The 23112-nt window shown below is 37.3% G+C and overlaps 1 pseudogene; it reads left to right on the plus strand.

The window, feature by feature from the left end:
* LOC126077107 (UDP-glucuronosyltransferase 2B31-like) overlaps positions 1-22477 on the plus strand; it is an 83954-nt pseudogene extending 61477 nt beyond the window's left edge.
* The last annotated feature ends 635 nt before the right edge of the window (positions 22478-23112 follow it).

Consider the following 23112-nt stretch of genomic DNA (forward strand, 5'->3'; position numbering starts at 1 on the left):
GGCAAACAAGTCCTCACCAGGAACGATATATAGTTTCAAGTGAGATTCTCAAGACGGAGATCAAATCCCAACTGGAGAAAGGCCTGGGGTACCTCTCTCACCTGAGTGACAATGCTTCCCCAGGACACAGTGAGGTGATGATGAGGGTCCCTCACAGTCACAGTTATGCATAGCATATTCTACAGGTACATCAATTTCATAATATGACTAAATGACAAGTATCACAAGGAAGAAGCCAGAAATATGGACATTCCAACATGTAACTACAAATGTATATTCATGGATTGTAAATGAGAATTTTATGACTATTTCACAGAAATTCCAAACCCAAAGTTTTTTTTGAATGTTAGAGACTTTTAATCTCTAGGCACTAAGGGGTATTTTAGGGGAATATTTGGGAAACTATGAGAAAGTTTAAGTATGACATAAAGGATCATGTAACTGAGACAAATATACAATCATCCCCACCATAACTAATTTTTCCTCAGTGTTCATAGTCAGGAAGTAAAATACTAATGAATTCCAACTGAAAGAACTCTCCAGAAAACCTGCCACAATAAACACATGTGATTTAGTAGAATTATAACCAACTAATTGCTCCCCAGTTGATTCCAACTCATGATGTCTCCACATGTATCAGAGTAGAACTGTGCTCCACAGGGTTTTCATTGGCTGATTTTTCAGTAATAGATGTCCATGCCTTTCTTTTGGTGCACCTCTAGGTGGACTTGAACATCCAACCTTTTGATTAGCAGCCAACCACAGTAATCATTTGCCCAGTGCTGCACAGTAATCATTGCACTATATATTCTTATAAGGTAGAAATATAACTATATAGAATTAAAGCTGAGTTAAGATCCTGTTGTGGTACCTCCTTCCAAGAATACACAAGAGTACTTAATAATTGTAAATGAAGAGTGAGGGTCCCTCTCGCTACTGTGTAATGGCTTTATTTCATTTCTTGTTTATGTCACACACACACACATACACACATTTACACAAATATATACATAACAGAGGCCATAGATCTCATATCACGCATATGCTTCCAAAGGAGCTTTGTTAAAAATCAGCCACCCTTCTAATAATTTCTCTCTATCAATACTTGAAGATCCCTGGGTAGCGCAAACCTACTAATCAAAAGGTTGATGGTTCCAACCTACCCAATGGTGCCACAGAAGAAAGGCCTGAGATCTGCTCCCATAAAAATTACAGCCAAAAAATCCCTGAGAAACTCAGTTCTACCCTGTAACACGTACGGTTGTCATGAGTTGGAATCGACTTTACAACAATAGTTTGGTTTTGCTGTCAACACTTGATTTTCTCTCTTAAGTTGTTTGTGGCCATATCTGTAAATATTGTACAAAATGTTGTTGCTGTTTCGTGATGAAGCAAATGGTTTCTTTACAGGAAATAGAAGAGTTTGTCCGGAGCTCTGGAACACATGGTGTTGTGGTGTTTACTCTTGGGTCAATGATCAGTAACATCACAGAAGAAAGGGCCAATACAATTGCATCAGCTCTTGCCCAGATTCCACAAAAGGTTAGATAAAGTGCCTTCATGGTGATCAAATACTTCACTAGTCTTTTCAACTCTGTAAAGGGTCTCATTATGGAAATTTTCTGCAGGAATATAAACTATTATGATGATCCATTGCCATCCAGTTGATTCCAACACATAGCCACCCTATACGATAGTGTAGAACTGCGCCATAGGGTCTCCAAGAAGTGGCTGGTGCATTCGAACTTCTGACATTTTGGTTAGCAGCCATATCTTGCCAAAGCTCTCAACCACAATGCAACCAGGGTTCCATTTTGATAGCTCCAATTTATCTCAGATTTCAGTTTGAAAACAAAAGTATAGGTGTTAGATGTTAAAATAATACTATGTATTTTTAAATGAAAATTACTTTAGCATTAACATTTTGATGAAAAATAAGTATATTTAATAGCTGCAGTGTGAAATTTTGACATCATAACGCTGTTGTAGCCAGGCATACGCAAATCACCAAATTCTGTCCTGTCATTTGCTCCTCTTTCTTGCAGGACTCCTGAGGGCATTATACTCACAGCAGACCTTAGAAAGGAGTAAAATTTTAATTAAGTGATTAGGAGAAGGACAGATCAGAAACCCTGGTGGCATAGTGGTTAAGTCCTATGGCTGCCAACTGAAAGGTCAGCAGTTAGAGCCCACCAGGTGCTCCTTGGAAACTCTATGAGGCCGTTTGACTCTGTTTTATAGGGTCGCTATGAGTCAGAATCCACTCAATGGCAATGGGTTTGGTTTGGTTTTTGTTTTGTAGATCAGATAGAAAAGTAAAAAATATTTCACAAAACCACAAAGACCGGATCAAGCAAACTTAAGTAAACTCCTTTCCATGTCATTCAAAAAATAATAATAATGAGACTTCTGGCCAACATGGTGCCATAGACAGAAGCACCATGGCATCCCTCCACAGTAAAAGACCTGAAAAACTAAGTAAAACAGAGACAAATGTAATTCCTGGAACCTGAAGCATCAAATAAAGAGATAAATAACTCAGCCAAATACCAAATAGAATAAGAAACTGACAGAAGAGAGAGAGCAAGGAGAGATACGTGTGGAGGTTGCTTATCAGCTAACACAGCATGGATTTGCCATCTTGGACTCCTTTCAGGGATTGGTGGACAGGGAGCATGGGAAAGCAGCTTCACAGAGCTCGGAGCAGGAGACAGAGCATCCAGTAACCAGCGATACAGGCTTTGCCACCCCCCATTCTCTCCCTGCTGCTCTACATTCGAGCTTCCTGGCTGGCTGCAGTGGCTCACCTGGCTAGGAAGTACAGCGTCTGTGCCACTTGGATTCACCTCACCTACATCAGAGGTCTGTGGACAGGGAGTAGAGGAAAGCAGCTTCACGAAGTTCACAGCAGGAGACAAAGCACCCGGTAATGAGCAATATACACTTTCCTAAACCTCACCATTCTTCCTCCCTCTTCAGCCTCCTTTACTTCCTGCCAGCTGCAGTCTCTTGGCCAAGAGGCTACTGCTCCCACCCCAGGCCACTTGGATTTGCCCCACTCACACTGGCTGGGTTCCAGAGCTGATGTTTCTTCTTTCCCTTTCTTTTGGTTTCTTCTGTGCCTCCCACCACCTCCCCCTCCTTTCTCTCAAACACCTGGGTCTGTGGGCCATCTTTGCTTCTTCCTGAAAGGCTGTGAGGCCCTGCTCCACTGGGGAACCATTCCTCCCGGCCAACGACAGCAAGCTGGTGGGATTCCTGGGGCTTTTTTTTTTTTTTTTTTTTTTGCTTGTTTTTATTGTTTTGCTTTGCTCTGTTTTGTTTTGTTTGTTTTCTTTCTCTTTTTGTACCTGGGAGCCCCTTCTAGCCAAGCTGTACTTCACAGCTTAGGAGCCACTCTCCCAATCTGCACAGCCACATAGTTGTGAATTCTAAGGGCCATTCTTTTAATCTTTTTTTTTCTTTTCTTTTTCTCTTTTCTCTCATTTTCGCTTTGTCTTTCTTCATTTCTCAGTTCTTGTCTGTCTATACTTACCTTCTTTTCCAGTCTCCTGAATACCTGGCACTGTGTGGCATCTATACCCCCTCTAACCAGGTTATTCTGAGCAGCCTGGGATCCACTTTCCCAGTCTTTACAGATACACCAGTGGGACCCCTGGGAACTTTTCTTTTCTGGGCAAAGTTTTATCTAGTTTTTTTTCTCCTCTTCTTTTTTTTTCTTTTTACCTTTCTCCATTTCTCTGTTTCTTATCTCTTCCTTCCAACGAGATGCTCACTTAGCACTTTTTCTTATTTTCCTTTGTTTATTTGTTTTTGGATTCTGTTTCTCTCTTCTCTTTCCCATACCTATATTAGCTCCATACATCACAACCTACACCCTTTTCCTGCCTACCTGCACCATGTGCTGAACATCACTCCACCAAGCAGCTCAGGAATGGTCAGTCAGAACCTGTCCAGCACTGAACCCTTGCCTACCCTATCAGACCTAGTATGTACCACAAACAACCAATCCCAGGCCCTGCACTTCAGCTGGACCTGCCCTATTGCACCATAGCTGAGTGACCAGTCCCACCCATTGGACAAAGAGGAGAAAAGTGTCGTGACTACAGATGAGCAAACAACAAAGAATGCACATCCTGCCTGATCAGACATAACCAAATAAAGCAAAACACCAGGACAAAACGACAAATCTACAATTAAAAAATGAAGAAAATAACTACTGAATGTCCCCAAGACAACAGACAACATCAAAACATATTAAAAAGACAGGACAGAATGATTCCAGTAAACATCCAAAATAAAACACCGGGTGACTTTCCAGCAGAAGAAAAGACACTAGAACTATCTGACAGGGAATTCAAATCTCTAATACTCAGAGCTATCCAAGAGTTGGAGCAAAAAGCAGACAAAAATGAGGGAAAAATAGACAAATTTATAGAAAAGGCAGACAGATTCATGGAAAATACAGACAAAAATATGGAAGAATTAAGGAAAAAAAATAGGAACAAAATGCCAGAATAAATTCACAAGTAGAAATCCTACAAAAACAACTAGAAATCCAAAGATAAACAACAATATTTCAGAAATGGACAGTGTCATAGAAGGGCTGAGGGTCAGGTTTGAAATAATGGAAGACAGGATCAATGAAAATGAAGACAAACACTTGGATAAAATTCTGAGGAAAAATCAGAAAAAAGTAAGAAGAAAAATGAGGAAACCCTGAGAATTATGTGGGGTACAATTGAAACCAAAAATGTGCAAGTGATAAGAGTTGCAGAACAGAGAGAGAAAATGGAAAAGACAGAGAGGATCATCGAAGAATTGCTGACCGAAAACTTTCCTAATGTCATGAATGATGAAAAGCTGACCATTTAAGAAGCTCAACGAAACCCATATAGGACAGACTCCGAAAGAAAAACACCAAGGCATATCATAATCACACTCTCTAAAACCAAAGACAGAGAAAAAATCCTGAGAGCAGCTCAAGAAAAACAAAAAGTCACATACAGAGGAGAAACAATAAGACTAAGCTCTGATTTTCAGCAGAAACCATGCAGCCAAGAAGGCAATGGAATGATATATATATAAAACTTTGAAAGAAAAAAATTGCCAACCAAGAATAACATATCTTACAAAACTTTCATTCGAATGTGATGGTAGAATTAGGGCATTTACAAATAAACATGAATTAAAACAAATTTACAAGAATTATTAAAGGGAGTCCTTCAGTCTGAGAACAAACAACATCAAACCACAGCCTTACACTAGGAAACAAGATTGTACCAGCCAGACACCAACGTAGGACAGGAACTCTCAAGGACTATCCAAAACCAAAAGAATTGCAACAGGGAACCAGAGAGGTTAATCTGTAAATGATAACAATGTCAGAACAATAAAAGAGGGTATATGTATAGAATTTTCCAATGGAGAGGAAAGCAAGGCAATACCAAGTAATAATAGACTGGTTCAAACCTAGGAACATAAGGGTAAACGTCAAGGTAACAACAAAGAAAGTTAACAAACATATTCATCAAAATAAAAAAGAAAAACATAAAATCTCAATAAAAACAAAAACGAAAGAAATCCAAAAATAAAAAGACTCAGAACAGGAGAGTAAGAGGAGGAAAGAAAATGTTAGTACCACTAAAAAAAAAGCACTACAAAGTGACAGGAATAAACTCACACCTATCAATAATTATACTAAATGTAAATGGCCTAAATGCACCCATAAAGAGACACAGAGTGAAAGAATAGATTTAAAAAACAGTATCCATCACTATGCTGTCTACAAGAGACACAAAGATGTAAATCTATTAAAAATAAAAGGATGGAAAAAAATATATATCAAGCAAATAACTACCAAAAAAGGGCAGGAGTGGCAATACCAATTTCAGATAAAATAGACATTGAAAAAAAATCCACCATAACAGACAAAGAAGGGCACTGTATAATGATTAAAGGGACAATTCATAATGAGGATTTAACCGTAATAAACATCTACACACCGAATGACAGGACTCTAAAATACATAAGACAAACTCTAACTGCATTAAAAAGAGAAATTGACAATTCCACAATAATAGTAGGAGACTTGAACACACCACTCTCAGTAAAGAAGAGAAGATCTAGAAAGAAACTCAACAAAGAACAGAAGACTAAAGAGCAAAATCAGCCTACTTGACCTCGTAGACGTATGTAGAACACCCACCCAACAGCTGCAAAGTACACATTCTTTTTCAACACACATGGAACGTTCTCCAGAATAGACCACATCTTAGGCTACAGAGCAAACCTCAACAAAATCCAAAACACTGAGGTAGTACAAAGTATCTTCTCTGACCACAATGCCATTAAAGTAGAAATTAACAACAGGAAGAGTGAGAAAAAAAAAAATCAATTACATGGAACCAGAATGACACCCTGCTTAAAAACCACTAGGTAATAGAAGAAATCAGAGATAGAATCCCAAAATTCCTAGAATCAAACAAGAATGAAAACACATCATACCAATACCTTTGGGATACAGCAAAGGCAGTTCTCAGAGGTCAATTTATAACAATAGATACACAGACCAAAAGATAAGAAAGGGACAAAATCAAAACATCAGCTATGCCACTTGAACAAATAGAAAGAGAACAGCAAAAGAAGTCCACACCCACCAGAAGAAAGGAAATAATAGAGATCAAAGCAGAAATAAATGAAATAAAAAACTAGTGCCATAGTTTTTTAGAAATAGAGAATAAAAAAACAATAGAAAGAATCAACCGAACCAAAAGTTGGTTCTTTGAAAGGATCAACAAATTCGACCAACCACTGGCCAAACTGACAAAAGAAAAACAGGAAAGGATGCAGATAACCCAAATAAAAATGAAATGGGGGACGTTACAGCAGACCAAACTGAAATAAAGAAGCATCATAACAGAGTATTATGAAAAACTATACTCCAACAAATTTGAAAATCTAGAAAACAGAGACAAATGTCTATAGACATACTGCCTACCCAAACTAACACAAAATGATGTTAAAAATCTTAACAGACTCATAACAAGAGAAGTGGTTGAAAAGGAAAAGGTAATCAAAAACTCCCCAGGAAAAAAAGAAGTCCTGGCCCAGATGGCTTTACTGGAGAACTCTACCAAACATTCAGAGATGCACTTACACCAGTACTACTCAAACTATTCTAGAACATAGAAAAGGAAGCGACACTTCCAAATTCATTCAATGAAGTCAGCATAGCCCTGACACCAAAACCAGGCAAAGACACCACAAAAAAAAGAAAATTACAGACCAATAATTATTATGAATATAGATGCAAAAATTCTCAACAAAAGTCCAGGCAATAGAATTCAGCATCATATAAAAAAAATAATAATAATAAACCACGACCAAGTAGGATTCATGCCAGGTATGCAAGGATGGTTTAACATTAGAAAATCAATCAACATAATCCACCACATAAATAAAAGGAAAGAAAAGAATCACATGATCATCTCAGTCGATGCAGAAAAGGTATTCGACAAAGGCCAAAACCCATTCCTGATAAAAACTCTCAATAAAATAGATATTGAAGGAAAATTTCTCAATATAATAAATAGCATCCATACAAAACCAACGACCAACATCATTCTTAAAGGAGAGAGGCTGAACACATTCCTCTTGAGAACAGGAACAAGGCAGGGATGCCCTTTATCACCACTCCTATTTAACATTCTGTTGGAAGTCCTAACTAGAGCAATAAGGCAAGAAACAGAAAAAAAGGGCATCCAAATCGGTAATAAAGAAGTTAAACTCTTCCTATTTGCAGATGATATGATACTATCCATAGAAAACCAAAAAAGACTCCATGAGAAAACTACCGGGAATAGTAAAAAAAAAATTCAGGAGAGGAGCAGGATGCAAGATAAACATACAAAAATCAGAGATCCATGAAAAGGAAATCACGAAAACAACAGCATTTATAATAGCCCTTTAAAATAAAATACTTGGGAATAAATCTAACCATGGAGGTAAAAGACCTATTCAAAGGAAACTACAAAACACTACTACAAGAAACCAAAAGAGATCTACATAAATGGAAAAACACACCATGCTCATGGATAGGTAGCCTCTAAAAAAAAAAAAAAAAATTGGGAAAATTACAATTTTACCCCAAACAATTTACAAATACAATGCAATACCGATCCAAATATGAACAACTAAAGAGATGGAAAAACATATCACTAAATTTATATGGAAAGGGAAGAAGCCCCAGATAAGTAAAGCACTATTGAAGAAGAATTAAGTAGGAGCACTTGTACTACCTGACTTCAGAACCTACTATACAGCTATGGTAGTCAAAACAACCTGGTACTGGTACAAGGACAGATGCATTGACCAAGGGAACAGAATTGAGAACCCAAATGTAAATCCATCCGCCTTTGGTCACCTGATCTTCAAAAAGGGCCCAAAATCCATAAAATAGGGAAAAGACAGCCTTTTTAACAAATGGTGCTGGCAAAACTCGATGTCCATCTGCAAAAAAATGTAACAGGACCCATACCTTACACCATGTGCAAAAACTAACTCAAAATGGATCAAAGACCTAAATATAAATCCCAAAACCACGATGTTCTTAGAAGGAAAAGTAGGATCAACACTAAAGGCCCTAACACACAGCATTAACAGGATACAAATCACAACCAACAATATACAAGCTCCAGAGGATAAGCTAGATAACTAAGATCTTCCAAAAATTAAACACTTATGCTCATCAAAAGAGAATCTACCGACTGGGGGGGAAAATTGGCTATCACAAACCAGACAAAAGCCTAGTATCTAAAATCTACAGGAAAATCCAACACCTCTACAACAAAAGGACAAATAATCCAATTAAAACATGGGCAAAGAAAATGAACAGACACTTCGCCAAAGAAGACATTCAAGCAGACAATACACACATGAAGAAAAGCTTGTGATCACTAAGCCATAGACAAATGCAAATCAAAACAACAGTGAGATACCAGCATTATTGGCACAAATCAATAAAACAGGAAATAACAAATGTTGGAGAGGCTGAGTCGAGATCTAAACTCTTATGCACTGCTCATGAGAATGCAAAATGATACAACCGTTTTGGAAAACGATACAGCGCTTCCTTAGAAAGCTAGAAATAGAAATACCATATGATCCAGCAATCCCACTCCTAGGAATATATCCTAGAGAATAAGAGTCAACACACAAATAGATAAATGCACACCCCTGTTTATTGCAGCTTTGTTCACTGTAGCAAAAAGATGGAAACAACCTAGATGCCCATCAACAGACGAATGGATAAACAAACTGTGGTACATATACACAGTGGAGCATTATGCAATGCTAAAGAACAATGATGAATCTGTGAAGCATCTCATAACATGGATGAATCTGGAAGGCATTACGGTGAGTGAAATAAGTGGTGAAGTATGATATGCTTCAGTGGTCTCACCCCATCGGGAGCAAGGAAGGATGGAGAAAACTAAAGATACAAGGGAAAGATTAGTCCAAAGGACTAATGGACCACATCTACCACAGCCCCTACCCGACCGTGTCCAGTATAACTAGATAGATGGTGCCCGGCTAACACCAATGACTGCTCTGACAGAGATCACAGTAGAGGGTCCCAGAGAGAGCTGGAGAAAAATGTAGAACAAAATTCAAACTCAAAAAGAAAGACCAGACTTGCTGGCCTGACAGAAACTGGAGAAACCCTGAGGATATGGTGCCCAGACACACTTTCAGCTCAGTGATAAGGCCACTCCTGAGGTTCACCCTTCAGCCAAAGATTGAGCAGGTCCACGCAACAAAACAAGACTAAAGGGGTGCACCAGCCCTGGGGCAGGGACTGGAAGGCAGGAGGGAACAGGAAAGCTGTTAACAGGGAACCCAGGGTTAAGAAGGGAGAGTGTTGACATGTCGTGGAGTTGTTAACCAATGTCATAGAACAGTGTGTGTACTAACTGTTTGAAGAGAAACTAGTTTGTTCTGTAAACCTTCATCTAAAGTACAATTTAAAAAAAGAAATAATAATAATGAAATGAGAAAGATTAAAACTAAATGTGGGAGATGAGAGCCAGTATAATAAGGAAATAAAAGAAAATACATAATAGGAACTCACTACCCTTTTTTTTTGCCCTGGAATTATGAGTGCCTAACAATTCCCCAAACACTTGAATTTATCATTGGGAATCTCAATTTCTTTTAGCTACCCATTAAACCATGGGTGAAATATCACAATTATATTCCATGCCTGATGAGGTATAAAAATAAGTTCATTTAATGTGGGTATTTTTATTTACTTCAATGTTTTTTGTAGTTCTAATTTCTTAACATCTCTTGTCCTCATTTCCTCTGTCATATGGAATAGGTTTGACTAGGTGATCTTTTAATTTCCTTAGAATTCTAACTTGCTATAACTTTGCATTTCTACTCACAGAATAAGGTATTTTCTTCACCTTAACAGGTGCTATGGCGATATGATGGCAAGAAACCAGACACCTTAGGACCCAATACTCAGCTTTATAAGTGGATCCCCCAGAATGACCTTCTTGGTAAGATTAGAGAACAAATACTGAAAATATGAGTAACAGCCAATTATCAGAGAGCTAATAGTTCAACAGAAAAATCAATTGTTGAGCATTTACTATTGAAAAACTAAAAAATAAAGCATACCAAAAACCAAACCAAACTCATTGCCCTCAAGTCAGTTCTGACTTATAGAGACCCTATAGAAAGAACTGAGCAGAACTGCCCCATAGGAATTCCAAGGAGCAGTTGGCGGATTCAAACTGCTGACCTTTTGGTTAACAAGCAAGCTCTTAATCACTGTGCCAGTGGGATTCCCAAAAATAAAGCATAAGTTTTTTCTATATGTATTTTCTAGTTCTAGACAGGAAAAAAAAAAAGATGAAAAATAGTCATTGGCATTTCACTATATATAGTCATAATCCTTACGCCCAGAAGCAAGGTATCTGTATTTCAGGAATAATCATCTTTTGCACGGAATTTTTTAATAGCCTCCTGGATCATCTTTCTGTCTCCTAATTCTTTCACCTCATACCTATCCTTTCCATTGCTGGAGAGTGACTCTCCATTTGCTATAGGAAAATATCTAAAATCTTTATCATGAAGTGATGAAACATTTCATGATAAAGGATCACCTTACTTTTTTCTGAGTCCAGACCACTACCATCTCACTTCCTTCTTCCTTGGACACCCTACATATATATCAGGCTCAGTCGTTTTTCTCACTATTTCTCTAAGGGAGTATGTTCTAATGTGTCTTCTTTTTATGCTTATGTTGTTATCTTTATCAAGAATATTTTCCTTCCACTTGTCCACCAGGCAATCTTTTATTCACCTTTCAAGTCTCCAGACACAAACCATTTCTCCCATGAAACCCTCACTACTCCAGTAGACCTAGTTGCTTACCTCTCAGAGGTGTAAAAGCAATTAAATATAGTTTCATAGGCGTGATAATCTGTTTTCAAGATAAGACTGCCTCATTGAGTCCCTTATATTTCCCATTTCTTATTTTATTTCTAAGAATTATAATGAATAATTTTGCTAAATTTCACCCATTCCTAGGTCATCCAAAGACCAAAGCTTTTATAACTCATGGTGGAACCAATGGCATCTATGAGGCTATCTACCATGGGATCCCTATGGTGGGCATTCCCTTGTTTGCGGATCAACCTGATAACATTGTTCGCATGAAGGCCAAGGGGGCAGCAGTGAGTCTGGACATGAACACAATGACAAGTACAGATTTGCTCAATGCTTTGAAGACAGTCATCAACGATCCATCGTGAGTGGTTATAATAACTTTGTTTTGTTTTGTTTGTTTGTTGTTTTTTTGGTGATGTTAGGCAGATAATTTGTTGGAGTTTTGAGGTAATGGGGATGTTTTGAAATAACCAATAAGGAGAATGAGAGGAATCACTGAAGTTGGAAATGGAAGAATTATAAGATAAGAACACAGTTGAAGTAGGGACCATGGATGTTATTACAATATTACTCTTCACAGTTCTGTGACTTTCTCTCAGCATAAGACTCAATAAATTTTTTAAATTATTCTATAGTGGTTTATTTTGAGTAAATCGGCATGACTAATCACCTCAAATTTCCATTACATTTAACGCTTCTCAAAATTTCTGTACTAATAATTTTATCCCATCACAAATAAATGGTAAAAAAGTAGACTGAAAAATTATACAATTAAAACCATTGAAAATGAGGGTACTAACCCAAACCCATTGTCATCATGAATGTATGCAAAGTTTTAGGTCTTTTGGTCATGATTATTTTTGTCATATTTGGAAGAATTATAAAATTTAAAAGAGATTGACTTGGAAAATATATGTTGGAATGTCACTGTGGTTGTTGTTAGGTGCCATCGAGTACATTCTGACTCATAGCAACCCTATGTACAACAGGATGAAACACTGCCTGGTCCTGCGCCATCCTCATAATCCTGCTATGTTCGAGCCCATTGTTGCAGCCACTGTGTCAATCCACCTCATTGAGGATCTTCCTCTTTTTCTCTGACCCTCTAATCTACCAAGCATGATGCCCTTCTTCAGGGACTATTCCCTCTTGAGAACATGTCCAAAGTAAATGAGACAAACCCTCGCCATTCTTGCTTGGAAGGAGCATTCTAGCTATACTTCTTCCAAGACAGATTTATTGGTTCTTCTGGAAGTCCGTGGCACACTCAATATTCTTAGTCAACACCATAATTCAAAGGCATCAATTCTTCTTTGGTCTTCTTACTCATTCTCCACCTTTCACATGCATATGAGGTGATTGAAAATACCATTGCTTGGATGAGGCACAACATAGTCCTCAAACTGACATCTTTGTTTTTCAACACTTTAAAGAGGTATCTTGCAGCAGATTTGCCCAATGCAATATTTCATTTCATTTCTTGACTGCTGCTTCCAAGGCCGTTGGTTGTGGATCCAAGTAAAATGAAATCTTTGACAACTTCAATCTTTTCTGCATTTATCATGATATTATTTATTGGTCCAGTTGTGAGAATTTTTGTATTCTTTTTATCGATGTGTAATCCACACTGAAGGCTGTAGCCTTTGATCTTCATTAGTTGGAATGTTGGAATGTTCCTGTTCAAAAGTCAAATTTTCTGAAACCAGAAATATTTGGCGTCCAAATTAACTTAAGACATGTATTAATTTCAGTCATACAATTACTACTATTATGATCATAATTATTAAGTATATATTTTCCCCATTATAAATTTCATAATGACTTTAAGAAGAAATAAAACATTTTATTTGAGAATATATTGGTAATAATAGTGCAGTGGACACTTACATTAAAAAAAAAAAAGTTGCCATAGAGTCGACTCTGACTCTTTGTGACCCTGTAGTAAGTACATCTACTACTCGCTTGTTGCCCTGGTGCTGTAGTGGTTAAGAGTTCAGCTGCTCACCAGAATGTCATCAGTTCAAAACCACCAGCTGCTCTTTTGAAACCCTGTGGGACAGTTCTCTGTACCACAGGGTCATTATGAATCAAAATCAATTCGACAGCAAGCGGTTTGGTTTGGTATTGTTCATTCTAAACATTTATCATGTAAGGCACAATTTAATAGCTATAATTATAAAAGGAATATACCTTTCATTTGGGGAGTTCACGTAAAAGAGCATTTCTCTTGTATAGATATCTTTAAACACCTTATAATTTTTAATAAATATAATGGTGGTGTTGAAAATGAAGACAGTTTCCTTATTAGTATATGTATATTGAATGCTTATCACATTATACTAAGTTTTTCACTTGTATTATGTGACTTCCTCATTATATTCTTTCTTTATTAAAATTACAAACAACTTCAGGATTAGTGCCCTCCTCTCAAAAACACAGCTCTCCCAAAGCAGCTTTACCAACTTCCCAGAGCACCCAGTAACCAGCAATGTATGCTTTCCTAATGCCCACCCTTTTCTACCCCTGTCTTTCAGCCTTCTGTCCTTCCTGCCAGCTGCAGCCCCTTCACCATGAGGCAACTGCTTTGGCCCCAGTCCCCTTGGATTCACCCCACCCACACAGGCCAGCTCCCTGAGTGCCATTTGTCTATTCCTGATGTTCCTTTCTTCCGTTTCTTTTAGTTTCTTCCATACCTTCCACCACCTTCCCCTCCTTTCTCTTAAACACCTGGCTTCATGTGCCATCTTTGCTTCCTCTTGAAAGGCTGTAAAGCACCACTCGATTGGGGAACCACTCCCCAGGCCTGCGAACCCACACTAATAGGATCCCCAGGGCTTTTATTTTATTTTATTTTTTGCTTTGTTTTGTTTACTTTTGTTCGGTTTTGTTTATTTGTTTGTTTCCTTTTTCTTTTCACAACTTTGGAATGCCTTCTAGCAGGGCTACACTGCACAGCTTTGGACAGACTCCCCTAATCTGCACAGCCACGTAGGTGGGATACCTAGGGGCATTCCTTTTTTCTTTCTTTTCTTTTTTCCTTTCTGTCTTTCTTCATTTCTCAGTTCTCATCTCTGTATACTTACCTTCTCTTGCTGTCTCCTGAATATCCGGTGCTGTGTGACACGTATACGTTCTCTAGACAGGTTATACTGTGCAGTCTGGGAGCCACTTCCACAGTCTTTACAGCCACACTGGTGGGACCCCTGAGGGTTTTCTTTTCTTTCTTTTTTTTTTTTTTTCTACAAATTTTTATCTAGTTATTTTCTTTTTGTCTCTCCATTTTTCTCTTTTTTTATCTTTTCCTCCATTTTTTGGTTTCTTGTCTCCCCACTCCAATGGCAAGCTCCCTTAGCACTCTTTTTTTGTTTGTTTATTTACTTGTTTTTGCTTCCTGATTCTCTCTCCTCTTTTCCATACCCATAATAGTTCCATCCATAGCAGCCTCCCACCTCCTTCCTGCCTACCTGCACTGAGCACTGAACATCACACCCTTGAGTAGCACAGGCACAGCCTACCAGAATGTGCACAGCAGATTCATAGCCCACCCAGTCAGACCTAGTACATGCCACAAGCAACCCAGTCCAGCCCCTCCTCTTCAGCCTGCCCTGCTACACCATAGCTGAGTGACTGGTCCTGCCCATTAAACAAGGAGGTGAAAAGTATCACGAACACAGATGAGTAAACATCAAAGAATGCATAGCCTGCCTGCTCAGACATAACCAAATAAAACAAAAAAACAGGACAAAACAAACAGAACTACAATCAATAAATGAAGAAAATAACTACTGAATGCCCCAAGACAGCAGACACCAAAACATATTTAAAAAAAAAAAAAAGGACAGGATGGTTCTAGTAAGCATCCAAAATAAAACACCAGATGACTTTCCAGTAGAAGAAAAGGCACTAGAACTACCTGATAGAGAATTCAAATCTCTAATATTCAGAGCTATCCAAGAGTTGAAGCAAAATGCAGAAAAAATTAGAAAAAATAGACAAATTCATGGAAAAGGCTTACAAAGTCATGGAAAATACAGACCAAAAAAAATAAAAAATGGAAGAATTCAGGAAAATAACACAGGAAAAAAATCCCAAATTTGCAACTATAAATCATACAAAAACAGTAACTAGAAATCCAAAAGATAACAAGATTTCAGAAATGGACAGCATCATAGAAGGGCTGAAGAGCAGGTTTGAAACGATGGAAGATAGGATAAGTGAAGTGGAAGACAAACACTTAGATACAACTCTGAGGAAAAGCAGAAAAAAGAAGGAAGAAAAATGAAGAAACCCTGATAATTACATGGGATACAATCAAAAGCAAAAATTTGTGAGTGCTCGGAGTTCCAGAACACGGGAGAAAACAGAAAACACAGAGAGGATCATTGAAGAACTGCTGACAGAAAACTTCCCTAATATCATGAAAGATGAAAATGTGGCCATTCGAGAAGCCCAAGAAACCCCGTATAGGATAGGCTCCAAAAGAAAATCACCAAGGTATGGCATAATCACACTTGCTTAAATGAAAGAAAAAGAAAAAATCCTGAAAGCAGCTCAAAAAAAAAACCCAAAAAGTCATAATACAGAGGAGAAACAAAAGACTAAGCTCTGATTATGCAGCAGAAACCACGCAGGCAAGAAGGCAATATATAAAGGCAAGAAGACCTATACAAAACATTGAAAGAAAAAAATTGCCAACCAAGAATAATAAACTCTGAAAAACTCTCGTTCAAATATGATGGGGAAATTAGGACATTCCCAGATCAACAGAAATTAAGGGAATATGTAAAAACCAAACCAAATGTACAAGAATTATTAAAAGTTCTTCAGTCTGAGAGCAAACAACATCAGACTACAGCTTGAATCTAGGATGCAAGATTGCACCAGCCAGATACCAACCTAGGAAATGAACTCACAAGGACTATCCAAAATCAAAAGAATTACAACCGGGAACCAGAGGTTAATCTGTAAACAACAACAATGTCAGAACAAAAAAAGAGGGAATAAATGGTATAGGTATAGAACTTTCTAATGAGAGGAAACCAAAGCGATACAAAGTAATAATAGACTGGTTCAAACCTAGGAAGATGAGTAAACTACAAAGTAACAAAAAGAAAGTTAACAAACCTACTCATCAAAATAAGAAGAAAAACATAAAGTCTCAAAAAAAAAAACAAAAGAAATCCACAAAAAAAAGGAATTCAGCACAGGAGTGTAAGAAGAACAAAAAGAATCACTACAAATTACAGCAATAAACTCACATCTATCAATAATTACGTGGAATGTAAATGGCCTAAATGCACCCGTAAACAGACACAGAGTGACAGGATAGATAGAAAAAAAAAAAAGGATCCATCAGTACTCTGTCTTAGAAGCAAACATGTAAATTTATTGAAAATAAAAGGATGGAAAAAAGATATATCAAGCAAATAACTTCCAAAAAAGAGCAGAAGTGGCAATACTAATCTCAGATAAAGTAGACTTTAAAACAACATCCACCATAAAAGACAAAGAAGGGCACTATATAATGATTAAAGTGACGATCCATCATGAAGATTTAACCATAATAAATATCAACACACCCAATGACAGGGTTCCAAAATACATAAATACATTAAAAGAGAAATTGACAGTTCCACAATAATAGTAGGAGACTTCAATACACCACTCTCAGTATAGAACCGAACATCTAGAAAGAAACTCAACAAAGGTACAGAAAAGCTAAAGGGCATAATCAGCCAACTTGACTTCATAGACATATATAGAACACTCCACCCAACAGCCACAAAGTACACATTCTTTTCTAGTGCACATGGAATGTTCTCCAGAATAGACCACATATTAGGCCACAGAGCAACCCTCAACAAAATTCAAAACACTAAGATAATACAAAGTATCTTCTCTGACCACAACCCCATCAAAACAGAAGCTAACAACAGGAAGAGTAAGGAAAAAAATCCATTACATGGAACCTAAAAGAACTGGGCACTAGAAGACATCAGAGATGGAGTCCAAAAATTCCTAGACTCAAACAAGAATGAAAACACATCCTACCAACACCTTTGGGACACAGCAAAGGCAGTCTTCAGAGGTCAATTTATAGCAACAGATAAACACATCAAAAAAGAAGAAAGGGACAAAATCAAAACATTAGCTATGCCACTTGAACAAATAGAAAGAGAACAGCAAAAGAAGCCCACAGCTACCAGAAGAAAGGAAATGATAAGGATCAGAGCAGAAATAAAGGCAATAAAGTATAGAAAAACAATAGAAAGAATCAGCAAAACCGAAAGTTGGTTCTTTGAAGGATCAACAAAATCAACAAACCACTGACAAATTGACAAAAGAAAAACAGGAGGGGATGAAAATAACCTAAATAAGAAATGAAACGGGGGACATTACAGCAGACTCAACTGAAATAAAAAGGATCATAGCAGAGTATTATGAAAAACTATACTCCAACAGATTTGAGAACCTAGAGGACATGGACGAATTTCTGGAAACACACTACCTACCCAAACTAACACAAAATGATGTTGAAAATCCAAATAGACGTTTAAGAGACAAGAGATTGAAAGGGTAAAAAAAAAAAAAAAAAAAAAAACTCCCAACAACAACAACATAAAAAAGGCTCTAGCTCAGACGGCTTCACTGGAGAATTCTACCAAACTTTCAGAGAAGAACTTACACCAGTACTATTCACACTATTTCAGAACAGAGAAAAGGAAGCAATACTTCTGAATTAATTCAATGAAGCCAGCATAACCCTAGTAACAAACAAAGACACCACAAAAAAGGAAAATTACAGACCATGAATATAGATGCAAAAATTCTCAACCAAATTCTAGCCAATAGAATACAGCATCATATAATACACTATGACTAAGTAAGATTCATACCAGGTATGCAAGGATAGTTCAACATTAGGAAATCAATCACATAATCATGTAATCCACCACATAAATAAAAAGAAAAGAATCACATGATCATCTCAATCGACACAGAAAAGGCATTCAACAAAGGCCAACACCCATTCCTGATAAAAACTCTCAATTAAATAGGTACAGAAGGGGAATTTCTCAACATAATAAAGGGCATCTACGCAAAACCAATGGCCAACACTGTTCTTAATGGAGAGAGGCTGAAAACATTCCCCCTGAGAACAGGAACAAGACAAGGGTGCCCTTTATCACCACTCCTATTTAACATTGTGCTGGAAGTTCTAGCTAAAGCAATAAGCCAAGAAAAAGAAATAATATGTATCCAAATTGGTAATGTAGTAGTTAAACTGTCCCTATTTGCGAATGATATGATACTGTATGTACAAAACCCAAAAGACTCCATGAGAAAACTAGAACTAATAGAAAGATTCAACAGAGTAGCAAGATACGAGATAAACATACAAAAATCAGCTGCATTCCTATACACCAATAAAGAGAACAATAAAATGGAAATCATGAAAACAATACCACTTATAATAGTCCCTAAAAAAATAAAATACTTCAGAATAAATCTAACCAGGGTTGCAAATGACCTATACAAAGAAAACTATAAAACACTACTGCAAGAAACCAAAAGAGATCTACATAAATGGAAAAGCATACCATGCTCAGGGATAGGTAGACTCAACATTGTGAAAATGACAATTCTACCCAAAGCAATTTACAAACACAATACAATCCCAATCCAAATTGCCAACAACAATCTTTAAAGAGATGGAAAAACTTATCATTAAATTTATACGGAAAGAGAAGAAGCCCCAGATAAATAAAGCACTACTGAAGAAGAATTGAGTAGGAAGACTCACACTACCTGACCTCAGAACCTACTATACAACTATGGTAGTCAAAACACCCTGGTACTTGTACAATGACAGATACATTTACCAAGGGAACAGAATTGAGAACTTAGGTGTAAATCCACTCACCTATGGTCACCTGATCTTTGACAAGGGCCCAAAGTCCATCAAATGGGGAAGACAGCCTTTTTAACAAATGGTGCTGGCAAAACTCGATGTCCATCTGCAAAAAAATGTAACAGGACCCATACCTTACACCATGTGCAAAAACTAACTCAAAATGGATCAAAGACCTAAATATAAATCCAAAAACTATGACGTTCTTAGAAGGAAAAGTAGGATCAACGCTAGAGGCCCTAACACATAGCATTAACAGGATACAAATCACAACCAACAATACACAAGCTCCAGAGGATAAGCTAGATAACTAAAATCTTCTAAAAATTAAACACTTATGCTCATCAAAAGACTTCACCAAAAGAGTAAAAAGAGAACCTACAGACTGGGGGAAAAAAAATTGGCTATTACAAACCAGACAAAAGCCTAGTATCTAAAATCTACAAGAAAATCCAACACCTCTACAACGAAAGGACAAATAATCCAATTAAAACCATGGGCAAAGGAAATGAACAGACACTTCACCAAAGAAGACATTCAAGCAGCCAATAGACACATGAAGAAATGCTCACGATCACTAGCCATACGAAGTGCAAATCAAAACAACAGTGAGATTCCATCTCACCCCAGCATTATCAGGATGAATCAATAAAACAGGAAATAACAAATGTTGGAGAGGCTGAGTGAAGATCTAAACTCTTATGCACTGCTCGTGAGAATGCAAAATGATACACCATTTTGGAAAACGATATGGTGCTTCCTTAGAAAGCTAGAAATAGAAATACCATATGATCCAGCAATTCCACTCCTAGTAATATATCCTAGAGAAATAAGAGTTGTCACACAAATATACATATGCACACCCGTGTTTATTGCAGCATTGTTCACAATAGCAAAAAGATGAAAACAACTTAGATGTCCATCAACAGATGAATGGATAAACAAACTGTGGTACATAGACACAATGGAGTATTATGCAATGATAAAGAACAATGATGAATCTACAAAGCATCTCATAACATGAATGAATCTGGAGGGCATTATGGTGAGTGAAATAAGTCAATCACAAAAGGATAAATATTATATGAGACCACTACTATAAAAACTCATGAAAAGGTTTACACACAAAAAGAAACAATCTTTGTTGGTTACAAGGGAGGGAGTATGGGGATGGAAAAACACTTAATAGGCAATAGATAAGTGGTAATTTTGGTGAAGGGTAAGACAGTACACAATACTGGGGAAACCAGCACAAGTTGTACAAGGCAAGGTCATGGAAGCTCCATAGACACATCAAAACACCCTGAGGGACGGAATTGCTAAACTAAGAGCTCAGGGACCATGGTCTTGGGGAACATCTAGCTCAAATGGCAAAAAATAGTTTACAAAGAAAATGTTCTACACTCTACTTTGGTGAGTAGCATCTGGGGTCTTAAAAGCCTGCGAACAGCCGTCTAGGATACTCCACTGGCCTCGCTCCTTCAGGAGCAAGGAAGAATGAAGAAAACTAAAGATACAAGGGAAAGAGTACTTCAAAGGGCTAATGGACCACGTCTACCACAGTATCCACCAGAATGAGTCCAGTACAAAAAGATGATGCCCAGCTAACACCAATGACTGCTCTGACAGGGATCACAATAGACGGTCCCAGACAGAGCTGGAGAAAAATGTGGAAAAAAATTCTAAGTCAAAAAGAAAGACAAGCCCTGGGGCAAGGAGTACAAGGCAGGAAGAGACAGGAAAGCTGGTAATAGGGAACCCAAGGATGAGAAGGGAGAGTGTTGACATGTTGTGGGGTTGTTAACCAATGTCTTAAAACAATATGTACACTAACTGTTTAATGAGAAACTAGTTTGTTCTGTAAACATTTTTCTAAAGTGGAAAAATAAAAAACCCAGCCCTCTCCCTGCCTTTTTTAAATAACAGGAAGAGAAGTAACCATCATTGCTATTGCTACAGTTCCATACTAGAGCACTTTGAGAGTTCATAAGCCATGTGTTTTATTAACCCTTCTTCCTTGACCACAATCATTTTCATCAGAAAAAGAAAATACAACTGCAATGCCTCAAAGCGCAATATTGAGCACTCTCCAGGTTCTAAAATAACATTACTAACAAGAGCAACAGCAATAATAACAGCAAACATTTCCCAAACATCTACTACATGATAGGAACAATTCTAAGTATTCTAAGACTGAGTCCATTATTCTGTGCAATAATCAGATAAAAAAGGCACTATCCCCACCCATTTCATTTTAACAAAGAGACAACTGTGGCACTGAAAGAAAAATAACTTGCACAAAGCAGGCAGCTAGTAAGTGTCAGAATCAGGATTCAAACCATGGAATTCACATTCACACTCTCAACCACTCGATCACTGACATAAGGTCAATACCAATTCCTGACCAACCTTGCCTGGACATGACCCTGAATCTCATCATGGACCTGCCACATATTTCTGAACAATGGTGTTATTTTCAACCTTGTACGTTAACAATTTCTTACTGGGTAATTCAAACTCTGCACACTCAAACGATGATCTTTTTCTTTTTCTTTTTTTGCCTTTAGGACTTAGTTTATGTTCTCTGTCCTAAAAATACACGTCTCTCCCAACTTCTGTCTTTCTTTACATCTCTTAAATCTATACATTCAACAAATTTAGGTCTTTAAACTAAAATCTCTATTTCTATCATCATCTCGGAGGAAAATAATATATTTTTCTTCTCATCTTATGTGGCACTAATTTTTACTACCTGCATGAAAATTTTACTTATTTATCTTTTCTGGTTTATTCTCTAAGTTGATGTCTATTTGATTTTCCTTCAGCTACAAAGAGAATGCTATGAGGTTATCAGCCATTCACCATGATCAGCCTGTTAAGCCCCTGGATCGAGCCGCCTTCTGGATCGAGTTTGTCATGCGCCACAAAGGAGCCAAACACCTTCGCCCAGCTGCCCTCAGCCTCACCTGGTACCAGTACCACTCTTTGGATGTGATTGGGTTTCTACTGGCTTGTGTGGTAATTGTTACTTTTCTTGTCATAAAATGTTGCTTGTTTGGTTATCAAAAGTTTTTTAAAACAGGAAAGAAGAAAAAGACCGAGTAGGCCTCTTTTAAGACCCAGTAACATTCAACTCAACTCTTATGGTTCAAGTTGTGGGAAGATTCACCCCCACACTTTGCAAGAGCTGTGCCTTTTCTCTTTTCCCAATATTTTACTCTTGGTTAATGGCCATTGTGTTAGTTAATCCATTCTTCCCCAAGGGGGAATAATCCTGTATGTTTTTTGATGAACTCCTCCTCAATATTCCTCTTGAAATAGTTTCACTTATCAGGCAGATTACATTCAAGGTATTATTCTGATTTTGTAAATCCTGAAAAAAAAGTCTACTTTGGTGATGACATGTATAATTTCATAACTGGAAAACAAAAATGAAACTCACTGGAGCCTTAACTTGTCGATTTGAAAAAAAAACAGAAAGCCTGATGTTTTCATTATACTTTTTCAGAAATGTTTTCTACATAAACAATATACATTCATATGAAATACATGTATCCGCTGTGAAATATAAAGCATTTTTTCTTAAATTGTTTTCTTTCGGAAGTTCTGAGTGGTTTTAACTGACTTCTTTTATTTATTCATACCTAAAATTATGCAAAACTTCAAAGTCTTTGGTTAAAAAGACTAAAGATATTTTCATACCAACCTTGAATATGCTTGAGTTATTGTTCTCCCCTTAT

Source organism: Elephas maximus, chromosome 5 (assembly GCF_024166365.1).
Source record: "Elephas maximus indicus isolate mEleMax1 chromosome 5, mEleMax1 primary haplotype, whole genome shotgun sequence".
NCBI classification, from domain to species: domain Eukaryota; kingdom Metazoa; phylum Chordata; class Mammalia; order Proboscidea; family Elephantidae; genus Elephas; species Elephas maximus.